Source organism: Canis lupus, chromosome 2, assembly GCF_048164855.1.
Source record: "Canis lupus baileyi chromosome 2, mCanLup2.hap1, whole genome shotgun sequence".
NCBI classification, from domain to species: Eukaryota; Metazoa; Chordata; class Mammalia; order Carnivora; family Canidae; genus Canis; species Canis lupus.
Genome location: NC_132839.1, coordinates 56,226,538 through 56,241,762, shown reverse-complemented (window position 1 = coordinate 56,241,762; position 15,225 = coordinate 56,226,538). Strand labels below are relative to the sequence as shown.

Sequence of the window (15,225 nt, the reverse complement as noted above, 5' to 3'; positions counted from 1 at the left end):
CACACTTCACTGATTTAACCGATGTCTTTTGAAAAACCTCTTAGGTGCCAGGCACTGTTTTAAACCCTGAAAACATCAGGGAATAAGGATGAAAGCTCCTGGCCTCTTCCTCAGCCATGCAGCATTCATCCTGTCCACCATTCCCACGGCCTAAGCTGCTCTCAGGGACGCAGCCTGCAGACAGGGAGACCTGGAGATCATCTGCCCTGAATGTGTGACTGAACCCCACTGAAGCCTTCAGCAAACTTCTGAGAGCCGGCAGGCAGTGTGCAAATCCACTTGTCTTGTGGCCTCCCAGGACCAGCCTCAGATGGAAGCTCCCATGTATATTAAATGTGCCCCCCAGCCATGATATGGAGCAGCCCCCCTCTTCCGTTGGTCCCTCCCTGCCTTCAGTGCTAGGGGGCTGGGGGCGGGGCAGTTTGTGAACCAGTGGTCGTCCTGCAAGTCACCATGTCCCCAGGCGTACTTTCCTTGCCTTGTTCTCTGTTCCACTGATGAAGCTGACACTTGGGCCTCCATTCCCTGGACTTCTCACTCCCAGACCTACAGTGTGCCTGTGCCCCCACTTCCCCCTTGGGTATTCCAGGGTCTTAGGGCCATTGTATCTTTGGTCAGCGCACACCCTGCTCTTCTGGCCTGTGCTCCTGCCGTCATTCCTTGCATCTCCTCCATTTGCAAACTCACCCCCACCCCTGCCACGGAAACTTGCTCAAGTTTCTCAGTTTCAGAACAAAACTGATACCTTGCCCTCTGGCCTGTGTCCTCTGAACACCTCAGATCTGCTGTCCCCACCCAGTGGACCGTTCACCCATGTGAGACTGCACGGCCCCATCTTCTGCCCCCAGACAGGCCGCTGAACCCCTGTCTGGCTCAGACTCAACCCCCACTGGCTGAAACTGCCCTGGCAGAGTTTGACCTGGGGCCAAATGCCTAAGACCTTTGGTGATTTATTCTATATCCATGCAGTGTTTGACGCTGTTGTCTCCTTGCTCCTCCTTTGTTTCTAGGTTTCTCATGATGCTCTTGGCCCCAGGTCACTGTCTCTCCTCTACTCCATCTCCTTGGCCAACTCCTCTGTCTCCTGCTCGTCCCTAAATGTTAGGGTCCAGTGGCCCCGTCTGTACCCTCCTAGTGCCACTCACGCACTCTGTTACTCTATGGCTCCAGCTCTGTGCTGATGACTCAGAGGTGGGTATCTCTAGCCAGCCTTCCTATCTAAGCTCGAGACTCATGAATACCCCTGCCTATTAGAAATTTCTATCTGCTGGTCTGGCCGACATCTCCAGCACATGTCCCCAGGTGCATTCATCTTCCTTTCTGCGCCCATTCATCTGCTCTGTCTCTGTTTTAGAGAATGCATCCTCCCAGTTACCCACACAGAAGCTGGTGGTCATCCTGGACTCCTCTCCCTCTCTCACCCCACCCACGTCCCGTGGACCCAGCTCCTGCCTATCTCTTCAAACAGAGAGCCTCCTCTTCCCTTCTGCCATGATTCTGACCTTCATCCCTTCCCAGGCAGCCCAGGTGACAGCCTCTAACTGGTCCCCCCAGACACTTCTCCACCCTACTAGTAAGTGTTCTTCTTTGTTATGAAACATACAGAAAAGAATTGATGATAATATAACCAATTCTTGTGAGCCAGTCAGCTCAGAGTAGATTCTTTCTAAAACCCAAGCCTGATTATACCTGTCCCTTGGTGGATCCACCTTTCAGGGGTTCCTAATTACTTCTAGCATACACTCTAGGAATTGCTGCCTTGGCAAGACTTAGTTCTGTCCTACCTGTCCAGCCCCATCTCCTGCCAGTCTCTCTAAGAGAACTAAACACCCGGCCATATCAAACTACTTCAAGTTCCCAAAGACTTTGTGTTGTGTTGTACACATGCTGTTCCTTGTGTTTGCAGTGCCCTCCCTTCTTTGGTCTACTTGGTAAACCTAAGCCTATTATGTCACCTTCGGGTGGCCTTTCAGTGATACACCTCCTCTCTTTCTCTGCCTCCAAGGACAACTGATGACTTCTCCCTGTATATCTCTAAAATATAGAGCCACGTCTGCCTAAATTATAAATTCCTTGAGGGCAAGGCTTTCTCTGTCACATCTTTGGCAATTGACTCTGGTGACCTGATATAATAGTGCTCAGTAAATGTTTACTGATCTGACCCCTACCTTCCTCTTCTGTTTTCTATTTGAGTAATCTTTTCCCATTTACTTTCTCCCCTGATCCATAAACCCAGACTCCTCCTGCCCCACTCTTGTGCACAGCATGTGGGTTCCTCGGACACACCTTTATCCTGGTACTCACCTCACTTGGTAGAACCTACCCATTTTCCCTGCTAGAGTGTGGGTGCTGGGAGCCCCGGGACCCTCTGTGTTAACTCTGCCTCCTGAATACCTAAGCACCAGAGCCAATGCTCAAGGCAAGGAAGGAGACGTTTGTGAACCCACAAGTAAAGGAATGAGGCTTGCTGGCTTCTATCTAAGTCCTCCAACTCCAAAACCGTATGACTTGAGCTTCCGAAAATGGTGACATAATCTGGACGTCTCCTCCCAGCAGATGGTCAGAACAGTTGAAACACCAATTCAAACAGCTGGCAGATAGAAAGGTAAACATTTAAGATAGTGGGTAAGAACGAAGGTGAATTCTCCAGCAGGATCGGGAACATTGGCCAAACAGTGTCTCCGTGGGGTCACAGGCACCCCTTCGCACCCGGTGGTGAGCTTCATATGTTCTGTCCAGTGATCCACGTGCCTCAAGAGCTTCTCAGAAAGGTGTTTGACAGCTTTGCTATGACTCAACCCCCACTGGCTAGAAATGAGCTAGAAGGCACATTATTTCTAGGGAGCATTTGGTTTGCTTTCACTTTGGTTTGCTCATTTTTGTGAACTCTAACACAAAGTTTTAGTTATTTAACGTTTTATTTCTGTTCAGTTAGAACTCTAGAAAAAAAAACCCTCTACTTTCTTAGGGCTCGTAACCTTGCTTAATTTTCCCCCTCCATAAGCATTTATCCTTATGCAGCACATTTCTAGCCTAAATGTTGGGGGGAATGGACAGAAGTGAAAAAATGCGGAACACAAATCTTAGGATCTAAGCAAAGAGTCAAGCAGATGATAGTCAGGATGTGGCATATGCATTATGTAGAACAGCACAAGGTAATCCTGTGGAGTGCAGGGAAAGGTCATTCCAGCTAGATTACCTAAGGGTAGACAGACTCTAGGGTGAGGAAAAACTCAGAGCAAAGTGAGCTTAACCAGAATAAATTTAGGGGAAGGTGTGCGTGCTCACATGCACATACCCCATGTATGGATTGCCAGATGTGAGACCCTGTGAGGGATCTGGTTTTGGGTGTGGAGGGTGGAGACTGGCCACTCTAGGTTGAATACTTTTCAGAGAAAGACTCCAAGACTGTTCTGCTTCCCTTCCACTCCCCAAATCACAGAGCTCTTTACTACTCTCTTTCCCAAGACTCCTGAGACTGCTGCATAACGTCACTCCTGTTATATTTGGGATGTGAGTTGTGATCTCTGCTGACTTGGGACAATGCTTGTCTCTCTTTGACTTCAGCATATTCCAATTAGATGTTGTTGACTCTGTTCTCCCTCCTGGCAGGTAAGAGTCTGAGCCCTCCCATGGGTGGGTGGAGAGCTGTTGCTCTATGGGGATCTTGAGCATTTTTAGGTAGAAAGAGCATTGGCTTTCCGTGTAGGCCAGCCAGAGTGCCTTTAGCCAATAATGAGGCTTGGTTTCCTTATTTCTAAAATGAGACGATAATGATTATTATCCTCCACTGCCAAGATTACAAGGATGGAGAAATGTTAGCTGGTCTCTCCTCTCCTTCCCCACTGTTTTCCAAACCAAAGCGAGACATTCTGACTTGGCTGGTTTGAGCAGGGAGAGGTTCTGATGCAAACATTTTGCAATAGCCCTGTGAAACCAGTCATTTCAAAATCATGTCAAAATACTATCGCTGTCAACTGAGCACTGGCTACACGCCGGGAACCATGCTTTCTATCTACATTATCTCATTTATGCTCATGATAACCCACCTTGGTACATAACCCCCTTGTATAAACAAGCCTTGGATATGAGAGACAACTTGCCCAAGGTTACATAAGCAAGCAGAAGTGAGATCTGAATCCACTTTCTCCTCCCAGAGACCTGAAGGACAACACATCTGAGCTGGAGTTTTGAGAAATAGCTATATGACAGGCCAGTTGTGATGGCCCTCTGTGGTTGAGAAATGAGAATCCAGATGTTTGTGGCATTGGCGAAGCAAGCACTATTTGCTTTCACATGAAATATTGCTTGAGCCAGAACGTGGAGTCTGTCGAGTATCAAGGGGCAGCTGAGATTCAATTCATAGTTACTCTTACTGTGGTTTATCTCTGAAGCAGGGATAAAGCAATGCCAGAGACATAGATGAGGCAAGGAGTCCAGGGGGCTTCCTGATGCTTGCCTCTTCTGTATCCCATGGAGATGTGCCCACACATGGTGAGGTGTCCACCAGGTCCAAAGCATATAGAACTGTGTGTACTGCTTATCACCTAGGAACAACCTGTGCCTGCACATAAAGCCAACAGTCTGCTGCTCAGAAGCCCACATCACCTGGGCCTGAGAGCCACATCCCAGGCTGTGAACTTCCACGGTGCTTCCATGGTGCTAGAACGTACCATCTCCCTTTCCCTGCAAGACCTAACAATTTTCCGTTTATGTCTACTGAGTTTCTTTCTGTGGGCAGGCCTGGCCATGACCTACTGCAGACACACAAATACGGTTTCATTCTGTTGTAAAATCTGAAGAATCCAATTTGTATTCTTACCTAGAGGGCCACCCCATCTTTAGGTAGAAGTGCAAGAATCTGGGGATGCCTACACCCAAAATCATGTCCAACAAAGAGGCTCGGATAGAGACAGAGAGCAAACCCGTGATTGCTGGGGTTTGGGTGGGAGAGAGGGACAGATTATAAATAACCACGAAGGAGCTTTTGGAGGCCAGGGGCAACAGAAATGTCCTAAACTCAGTTAGTGGTGGTGATGGCTACACAACTCCATAACTTGGCTAAAAATCATGAGCCATTTGTGGACAATGGGTGCATTTTAGGTTATGCAAGTTATACAAGAGAGAGAGGTTGAAAGAGAGAACAAACAGCAGCTCTATCTGCTTGAATAGACAGCAAGCACTTCAGTGAAACCCCAGTATTTTGGACCACAGACCATAGAAGAGAAGATTCTGACCTAGAAAGAGTTAAGGGCAGGAGTAAATCATTAGAATCTTTGTGTCAAACATCCGACCTTGAGTAGTCTGCTTACTAATGTGTCCTCTTGGAAAGATGACAATTGTAATGTATTTTTAAAACAATTTATTTATTTTAGAGAGAGAGCAGGAGAGCATGAACAGGGGAGGGGCAGAGGGAGATGGAGAGGGAGGGTCTCAAGCAGACTCCCCACTGATGTAGAGCCCGATGGGCTCAATCCCATGACCCTGAGATCATGCCCTGAGCCAAAATGAAGATGCGGACGCTTAACTGACTGAGCCACCCAGGCGCCCCAACAATCATAATATTAATAATGCCTCTGGCAGAAATGGCTGGTTCCCTCCCGTCCCCCCCCCCCCCCCCGCCCTCAGCTCTCTCCTTCCACAGAGAAGGGAGGGTTTTGAGGCCCTGGTCCAGAAGCAAACTGACCTTAGCAGAGTCAGAGATTAATAGCAAGAGCCACAGTTTCTTGCTTCCAGGAATCATTTAAAAGCCATTTGAGTTTTGAAATAAATTCTCCATGGTAAGAGCTGTTGCATCTGAAGAGAAATGTCAGAGTGCGACATTCTAAGTGCCACAATCACTAAAATTTGAGAAGGGTGTCAAAGCAAAAAAAAAAAAAAAAAAAAAAAAAAAAAAAAAATATATATATATATATATATATATATATATATATATATATATATATCGTTAGTGGCTCTGCCTCCCCAACAGCATCTGTCCATCTCCTTCTGTGTGTCTGTCCAGCTCTCTCCACCTCTACTCACCCCTCCATCCCATGCCTTTGACCTCCACCTGTTCCCCCATCTGGTGCAGATCTGAGAAAAGAGCTGGAGTCTCAGGGTTGGGGAGAAGCACTGGCCAGTGCACGCTGGAGAGCTGGGGCTACAGAAGGAGTGCATCAGCATCCCCTACATGAGCCTCCTCTACCCACCCCCGACCCCCTAATCCCCATGATCTTAATTATGCACACCTGTGGCATGATCCAGAGCCCAGGCCTCAGCTGAAAATATCCAGAAATCAGAGTTGCTTTGTTACTGAGAACTGGCTTATGCCAACCAAGCTTGTATGATCACACTAGCATGCCGATTTCTCAGTAAACCAAATGTCAGTTTATTGTTTTTTTAAGATTTTGTTTATTTATTCATGAGAGACACACACACACACACACAGAGAAACATAGGCAGAAAGAGAAGCAGGCTCCCTTTGGGGAGCCTGATGCAGGACTCCATACCAGGACCCTGGCTGGGATTACCACCTGAGCCAACGGCAGATGCTCAACCACTGAGCCACCCAGGTGTCCCCAGATGTCAGTTTATTAATTTACAATGAGAAATACATCTTCTTTCTGAATGGACCACTTCTTTCCCGTTGATTACTTAGAGCACCTGGTGCTTTTTCCTGGTGTCCGGGGATCTGAGTGCAGCTAGAGGGCCATGGGTGGTGGCCATCCACCTCTGCATCCCTGGAACACAGCTGGTACTTGATAAATATTTGCCAAACTGAGCTGAACTTTGCCAGGGGTAAGAGTTGTTCATCTTTAGCCATTTTTGGTCAAACAGGAGCTGGACCTGTTTTATTTAACTATTTTTCTGAGTCCAGTCCAGTTTGTAACCCATGAGGATCCTTGCCAATGCTGTATGGCCAGATTTACGAAGTGGCCGTTTGTTCGGGTTTGTCCTTCCACACAGCTGACTTCATTATAAAGCAAATTCATCTCAGAGGACTTACCTAGCCAGATAGCACTCTACTTCCCTCTGTGTTTTCTCTTTTCCTTTAAGTTGGAAATGAATACTGTGAAAGGAGTAGGTAATAATAGCACAGACGGCTATGAACTGTGCACTGCCCATCCCTGAAATAGATTCTTCTGTAAAAGAACAACAGTGTTGTCATTTACTGAGTTGGATGGAAAGCAGAGTTCGGAACTGAAGGCATAAAAAGACTTATGAGTCACTGGAGTCCAATTTAGCCTTGGTAGTAGTGTGAGGCCTATTATTAGGTCCATTTTCAGGGAAAACTATTGTTAGGGAAGGAAGAGTCCTGTCCATTTGTCAGAGCTCTTCTCGGGCCCTAAAACAGTTCTCCTCTCTGCCCCCCTCTCCCCTGTCAAATCCCCTGCGGATCTAGACCCCCAGAAAGGTCCCTAAGCCCTCCTGACAGCTCTGTCCACCACTCCTGCCACCTCCCCACCCCCCCGCCGGGCGAAGTGGGAAGGGTTTCTGGTGTGGGGTCTTGCTCAGAGCTCTGGGCTGCTGGAACATTCACTACTCTCTCCGCAGCCTGGGGCTCTATCCTTGACCTCCATTCATCCTCCAAGCCCTTCACAGGAATTGTGTCTATTCCTGTGGCTTCCACTACCACTTCTATGCCGGAGCCTTTGCCCGTCCAGTTATGGTGTGGGGCCCTGATGTGTGGGCTGGACATGAGTGCTCTCCCTCGAATTGCAAGTGCTATGCCCTTCTGCTGCAGGCTCCGTCCAACCCAGCAAACACTTATCTTGTATGCTCCCACACTTCTTCTGTAGTTCCTGAGGATACAGAGTTCTATTCTATTTAAATAAATGTGCAGGGTTTAATTTGTAGGGTTTTTAGTTTTATTTCACTATCCAGTGACTGTTGGAGTCCTGTTCACTGTCAGCATCTTTTCTCCTCTTCCTACCCCTGTGTTCTCCCTGAGAGGATTCATTAGTATGGTTTCTGTTTCACAGAGATAATTTTCAAATATACATATCTGGTTCCAACTGTATTACCTGTTTCATTTGGTGTATGAACTTAGACATTTCTCTGTCTCCTTAAAATAAACAGCTGTTAAGGCTTTGGTTCCTGCATCTTTATAAAGCAGAAGTGGATGCAGAGATAATTTAGTAAGTTATGGTGTATCAATGCAATGCATTTTTTTAAAAGATTTTATTTATTTATACATGAGAGACACACAGAGAGAGGCAGAGACAGACAGAGGGAGAAGGAGTCTCCCTGCAGGGAGCCCAGTGTGGGACTTGATCCTAGGATCCTGGGATCACGCTGTGAGCTGAAGGCAGATGTTCAACCACTGAGCCACTCAGGTCCCCCAATCCTGTTGAATGTTTTAATGATAAAAAAATAAAATTTAAATTAAAATCTATGTTGAATTTATTGAAAATATCCAGAATAAGTAAATTTGTAGAAACAGAAAGCAGATTAGTAGTAGCCAGGGGCTAAGAGTAAGAGGGAATAGGGGGAGTAACTGTTTAATAGGCTTTGGAGTTTCCTTTCAGGGTGATAGAAATATCCTGAAACTGGATGGTGGTGATAGTCACACAAGATTGTGAATGTACAAAATGCCACTGGGTTGTACGCTTCATTTTTTATTGAGGTATAATTGACATAATGCACTCTTGAAAGTAGTTAGGATGGTGAATTTTGTGTTATATGAATTTTACCATAATTATACATATATAATTTTACATATTATACATGATTGTATTTTGGAGTGAGTAAATGAGTGAATGAATAAAATGCCTATTTTATTTACAGACTTACATTAGATGGCCTCTCTGCATAATGAGATGTCTCCACTTTGTAGAGTTCTTTTTTTTAATTAAAAACTTTTTTAAGTCGTCTCTACTTGTAAGGCTCAAACTCATGACCTCAAGATTAGGAGTCTCAAGCTCTACCAACTGAACCAGCCAGGTGCCCCTGCTTTGTTTTAATGGGAAATTCCAAACACACACAATAGTAGAACAGTGTAGTGAGCCCCACTTACCTCTCAGCTTCAAAAATTAGCAATTCATGTCCAATCCAACTCCACTTATACACTGATCCTCTTCTCCTCTATACCTACTAGATTACTTTGAAGCAAAATATAGCTCCTGCAGTGTGGATCTCTAATAGCTAAGGACTCTATTTTAAAAATGTATTTATAATGCATTATTATCTCTAAAAAATTGGGTCATTCCTTAATATCATCAAAGGGCAGTATTCAAATACCCCAGATTGCCTCAGAGATGGCCTTTTTAGAGTTGGATTCATTGCTTTGTGGTTTTAGAGAGACCAAACTGCTTTTCCCAGAACTGACCTGGTAAGTTCATTCTCAGCCATAATGAAATCTTAAGGAAGTTAAAGTTTCTTATCTGAGGATGGCTAAAGTTGGACAGGATGCTCTTATTTTTTTAAAAGATTTTATTTATTTATTTATTCATGAGAGACACACACACACAGGGAGAGAGAGAGACAGAGAGACAGAGAGACAGAGACACAGCCAGAGGGAGAAGCAGCAGGCTCCATGCAGGGACCCCGATGCGGGACTCGATCCCGGGACCCCAGGATCACGCCCAGGGCCAAAGGCAGTTGCTAAACCACTGAGCACCCAGGGATCCCCGACAGGATGCTCTTAAAGTTCCACTTCTGCTCAGATGTTTTCTGAGGAACCCCTTTGCCTGCTGTGGCCCATGTTGCTGTATGGTGATGGATGTCAATCCTGAAATGCCAGTGAAATGATTGAAATCCTAATTTGAGAGGCCACAGTTTATCACTGGAACTCACCAGCAAGAGCGTCCCCATTCTCCCTCTTGGTTATTAGCAGAGTAGCCATGCCTCTTTGTCCAACGGGGGCATGTTCCGAGCCCCCCTGTGAATGTCTAGAACTACACAGAGCACCCAACCCCATGCATACAATGTGTTTTCCAGCACATGCATACCTGTGATCATGCACACCTGTGATCATGTATACCTGTGATCATGCATATCTATGATCATACCTATCTATGTATAAGTTAGACACAGCAGGAGATTAACAATAGCTCAGTAAAATAGAAGAATTATGACAATGTACTATAACAAAAGTTACATGAGTAACTGTCCTTCTGTCAAAATACCTTATTGTGATATTTCTTCTTTCTGCAAGGATGTGAGATGGTGAAGTGCCTACGGGAGGAGATGACATGAGGTGGGTGACATGGGCATGTGTCTGTGACCTCCTGTTAAGCTGCTGGTGACCTGGGGATGTGTCAGGAGGAGGATCATCTGCCTCTGGACCTCGAGTTGACCACAGATAACTGAAACCCCAGAAAGTGAATTGTGGGAGGGTGGGGGGGAAAGTACTGTATCTTAACCTCTCCTCATCTTTGCTTACCATGGTTCTGCATGACCATCTTCCTGACTCTGGGGCCTCCTCAGTGGCACTCGCTGACCCAAGTTGCCCACCAAGGTTGACTTGTTCTTTCCTGTTCCTCGTTCTGCACGTTTTAGTGGCCCTTCCCTTCATCCTGGGCCTGTGGCCCTGGCCAGCACCTCCGTATTGCTTCCAGATGCTCTGAGTTTTAGCACGACAGCCCTCTTGGATTCATTTTCACCCCCTCACTTACCCCTCAATTCTACTCTTCTCCCACATGTGTGGTGCCTTCCAAAGTGACTGCTAGCTTATCTGCGGGACCATCAAGCCCAGCAATGCGTGGAAGACCTCCTCCTTCAGGAGACAACACCTCTATAGCTGGATGGCAATGGCTCAGGGCATGGCTTTGTCTGTTCCTCCCCACCGCATTCTCCAGATGACAAAGCTGAGGCATCAGAGGTCAGATAACACTCCTGAGCCTAATAAGTGGGGGAGCCCAGGTAAGAATCCAGATAGCCTGCTTACTTATCTACCATTCTCTGTTGCTTAAATCTAAAAAGTGATTTTTGTGGTTACAGAAGAGGGTACATCAGAGGGAGGAGGTGTTCATCTGAGAGCAAACACAGTAGCAACTGCTTATTTCTTATACGTCAAGTTGGCTCTGGGCGATAGTATCCTTTGTTTCAGCATTTCCCAAAACATGTCCTCTGGAAAACTTAAGGTTTTGTTGTTAATAAATTAATTCAATTTAGAAAAGATAGTACATCGCATTCACTTCTTGGAGTTTCCTATCTATACTGACATAGTACTGGTGTTAGAGAGAGACAGAGGGAGAAGCCAGTAAAGAAACCTATTTCCCTGAGTTTTGTCCAAACCTATGGAGGACAGAGACTTTTCCCTTTGCTTAACACCTGTTGACATACCACGGAAACACTGCTTTATGTAAACTTTCTGGAGTGAAGATAAACACGGAGCTGTTTCAGAAATTTTGTTGTCATTTCTCTAATTTGTTTGAAAACAAAGCCTTCCTGGCATTATTAAAAGGAAGACACTCCTGAATTTCCAGCTTGCTTTGCCATAACCCACTCTGACCCATTGTACCCTGGAATGGTTGTGGGAGAGGGCGGTCATGTTTCTGTGGTGCTCAGAGGTGTGGGGGCCCCACTGGAACAACCTGAATGCAGATCAGTCTCCCGGGCCATTCAGTTGGCTTGTATCAGAAGGGCCCCAGAGTGAAATTTCAGCTGTGATGATATGGTTGGTGTCCAGTGTCTCCTCCTGTAAACAGTGACCTCAGATTTGGTAGCTATAAGCTTCCAGACTTATTTCCATGTAACGACCCAGCTGGATCTAAAGGTAGGGTATGATGTCACCAACTATCTGTAGTCATTCCCTAATTAATACCTGGCCATGACTACCTGGCTCTTTTGTTCTAAATTAAGACTATATCTCATTGTCATCCCTCAACTACGGGGAGCCAAGCCAGGGGATAGGGCTGCCAGAATTTGGGTTCATCCAGGGCCTTCGGCACAGAGGAAGAATGAGAGGCAACGTATGGGCCCTGAGGGCAGGATGGCGGATGAGGAAGGGCCAAGTGTGCGGGAGGCAGCAGGCCTGAGGGAGTCTTGGGGCCCAGGAGGCTGGGGAGGGTTTGGGAAAGTAGCCCACAGGTCTGAGTCACTCTTGGGAACATAAAGTAAGTCGGCCTGTGAGCCTTTATCTTCAAAACCCTAGGCGGCTAGGTTGGCCCCACCTTGCTGATGGAACGTTCTAGTTCATTCTTTCCCAAATTTGTCTTTCATAAGAATCACTCCAGGTGCTTATTAATATGCAGAATCCCATACCCCACCCCAGAATATACTGATTCCATCTGTTTAATGAATGCTCTCAGAGATCTGTGTGATGAGCCAAGTTTGGGGAAATATTCCTCTAGTTGTTCAAGGGATCTTACTCAGGAGTAATGGGCTTGGTCCATTCCTCCAAGTGCTTTTGTGTGTTGTCAGCTCCAGTTGTTTGGCTGGAGTTGGAACTCTCACAGAAGAGAGGACAGGGCTTCATCCTCCTCATCCTCGTCTTCTTCCAGGGTCTTAGACACCTAGCCCCTCTGGCCAGGGCCAGCTGATAGCCAGATATCAGGCCCCATCTAGAATAAGTTTCTGTTTTCTCTCTCTTTGGGGGTCAGTCTTCTCCCTCTTGTTTTATTTATTTATTTATTTATTTGTTTGTTTATTTTTTATATATTTTTAAAGATTTTATTTATTTATTCATGAGAGACACAGAGAGAGGCAGAGACATAGGCAGAGGGAGAAGCAGGCTCCCTGTGGGGAGCCTGATGCAGGACTCCATCCCAGGACCCCATCCCAGGACCCCAGGATCACACCCTGAGCCAAAGGCAGACACTCAACCACTGAGCCACCCAGGTGTCCCCTCCCCTTTGGTTTAATAAGAAGTAATTTTAGAAGAGGTGATTTGATGAGCTATTGGTGCCTGTTTGGTATCTTTTTTATTACATGTCTTGTCTGCTTTAGATAGTCAAGAGTATTTATAGGGCACATATTATGTGTAGAACAAGGAATAAAGAATAGGTTAAACATGTCCCTTTTCTCTGGGCATTAAAAGATTTGTTTGGATTTGGAATAATGAAAAAGTTCTGGAGATGGCATGACACTTGAATGTACTTAATTTCATGGAAACTGTACACTTAAAAATGATTAAAATGATAAATTTCATCTTACATATATTTTGCCACAATTAGGAAACAAACCAAAACCAACTTGTTTAGGAGGCGATATACCCAAGTAACCACCAAAGAGGACATTTCCAAAGTGATACACCAGCAAATGTAAAGAAGCGTGTGAATTTAGAGAGATCCTTGAGTAAAGAAAACCAAACACTCAGGCAGCTTCTGTGTTGGTTTTGAAGGAGGTGAGATTGGGGGATGTTTGCAAGTGAAAGAGGTCACACAGAAAAAAGCAGAATTTCTATAAGGGAGGCTTGTCAAGGAGGCAGCCAGCACCCTAACCACTAGTCTGGGGCCGGGAAGTGTTTGCTGAGTGAATGAGAGGATAATGGATGGCAGAGGAAACCATGGCAGGGAGGTCTCCTTGGCTGGGTGGCCTCTTGCTTCAAGGGAGTAGAGAGGTATTATCTTGATTTTTTATTTTCTAAAAAAATAAAGATAAAAATAAAATAAAGGGACTTTCTGCTATCTGGGATTGTAATGCTGATGTTAGGAGAAAGGAATTGGAGACCCCCGCCCCCCATCACCCCACTCCTAGGGGTGAGTTGTCCGAGAGATGGTTAGAAATGGCCAGAAAAGGTGAACTCATTTCTGGACCAACCCACCTGATCATGCATCTCTGCTCAGCATGGAAAAGAGCTTGGAGCAGAAGCCAGCTCTTGCTGGGAGCCCAGCACAGACAAGGGCTTTGTGAAACTCACAGAGCCAAACCCCACTGGGCAGCAACGTGAGACAGGAGGTTTTTAGGAAAGCTGTGACTTATCACAAGGACCCTGGATTTGCAGGGGGACCTCACTTAGAACAATTGGTGGATGAGCTGAGCTTTATTAGAGGCAACAGCCCCCCAGATGGGACTGGGGTAGGGACTAGGAGTGGGGCTGTGTGTCTGATCAGCTACCCATGCCAGCCGAGCCATCTGTGGCTAGTCTGGTATGTAGTAGGTGTTCAGTGACTGTTTGCTACTGATATGAATTGAAAACCCACTCGTTTCTATTTTGTAGGATTTGCTTTTTATTTGTTTTCATTTTCTAGTAAAGAGTTGTTTCTCTCTCTCTCTCTCTCTGTCTCTCTCTCTCTGTCTCATCTAAGGTATTTGATTCAGCTAAATCAAGCCCATGGGGCTTGACCCACATCTAGAACAGCTGGCCCCTGGGTGCTGAGGGCCACTCTTTCATTGTCCAGGCTGCCCTCCCTGCCCTGTTGATTCTATGTCCTCCATAGCCCCACCTCTGCTCCATCGGCGCCAGTCTGCTCCTCCTGGAGTCCTGTCTCGGGGATGGCCCCAAGTCCCCCTTCTGTGTCCCATCCCCACAGTCTCTGAGCTTACTGAACATCTTTCACTCGTCCCTGGTATCTAGCATTTCAGCAAGTCCAAGATCACACCCACCATCTCTCCTCTCTGCTCTGTGGCTGCCCTCCTTCCGGGCTTCCATGTACCCTGGAGAGGCATCACCATCTACACCATGTCTCTAGTTAGAAACCTTCTTAACCATCCTCAATTGAGTTTGCCTCAGACATGGCTCTGGAGCCTCACCTCACCTGTCTGAGCCTGCCCCATTCGAGCTATTCTAGATGTGCAAACGGGTGCCTCTCGGTTCTGGGGCTGCTGCCAGTCAGAGACAACTAACCATGTGAGCCCAGCCTCTCCGGAGAGAGCTGGTGAGCTTTTGGATGAATTCCTTCCACCCCATATTAGAGGAGGCACCATACCTCCTCACCCCACCATTTCCTTGGGTTTCTTAGTTCCTCTCTGGAGCCCTAAGTCTCAAGAAAGCCCAAGCAACAAGCTAGGGTGTGTTCTTTTCTGTCCCTTCCTGTGCCCAAAGTCCTGGGGCTCCGTGCCTTGCCGTACTGCTCTTTTGGCATCACGAGCCTTAGAGCAGTGGTTCATAACCTTGGCTGCACATAGGGATCACCTGGGGAGTTTACAGGATTGCTGATGCTCGGGCACCACCCAGGCCAATTAAGTTGTCCTCTCTGTAGGTGGAGTGCTGGCACTGGCATTTTGTCAAGGCTCTCTAGGTGATTTTGATCTTCAGCCAAGGTTGGGAACGGCTGGTTTACAGCATGTTTTTCTACTCTTTCTGTCTTGGGGTCTCAGAATTGTGCATTCTCCAGCTCCCCAGGCTGGGTCTTTCAA

The 15,225-nt window shown here is 46.5% G+C and overlaps 1 protein-coding gene across 2 annotated transcripts in view; it reads left to right on the top strand.

The window, feature by feature from the left end:
* HOMER2 (homer scaffold protein 2) overlaps positions 1–15,225 on the top strand; it is a 124,357-nt gene that overhangs the window by 3,252 nt on the left and 105,880 nt on the right. The window contains exons 3-4 of one of the 2 annotated variants that reach the window (XM_072801284.1): positions 10,139–10,180; positions 10,643–10,845. The gene's annotated coding sequence lies outside the window, so the exon portion shown is untranslated. Of the gene's footprint in view, positions 1–7,551; positions 10,181–10,642; positions 10,846–15,225 lie in introns of those variants that run through there. The other variant, XM_072801304.1, reaches the window with a different exon arrangement.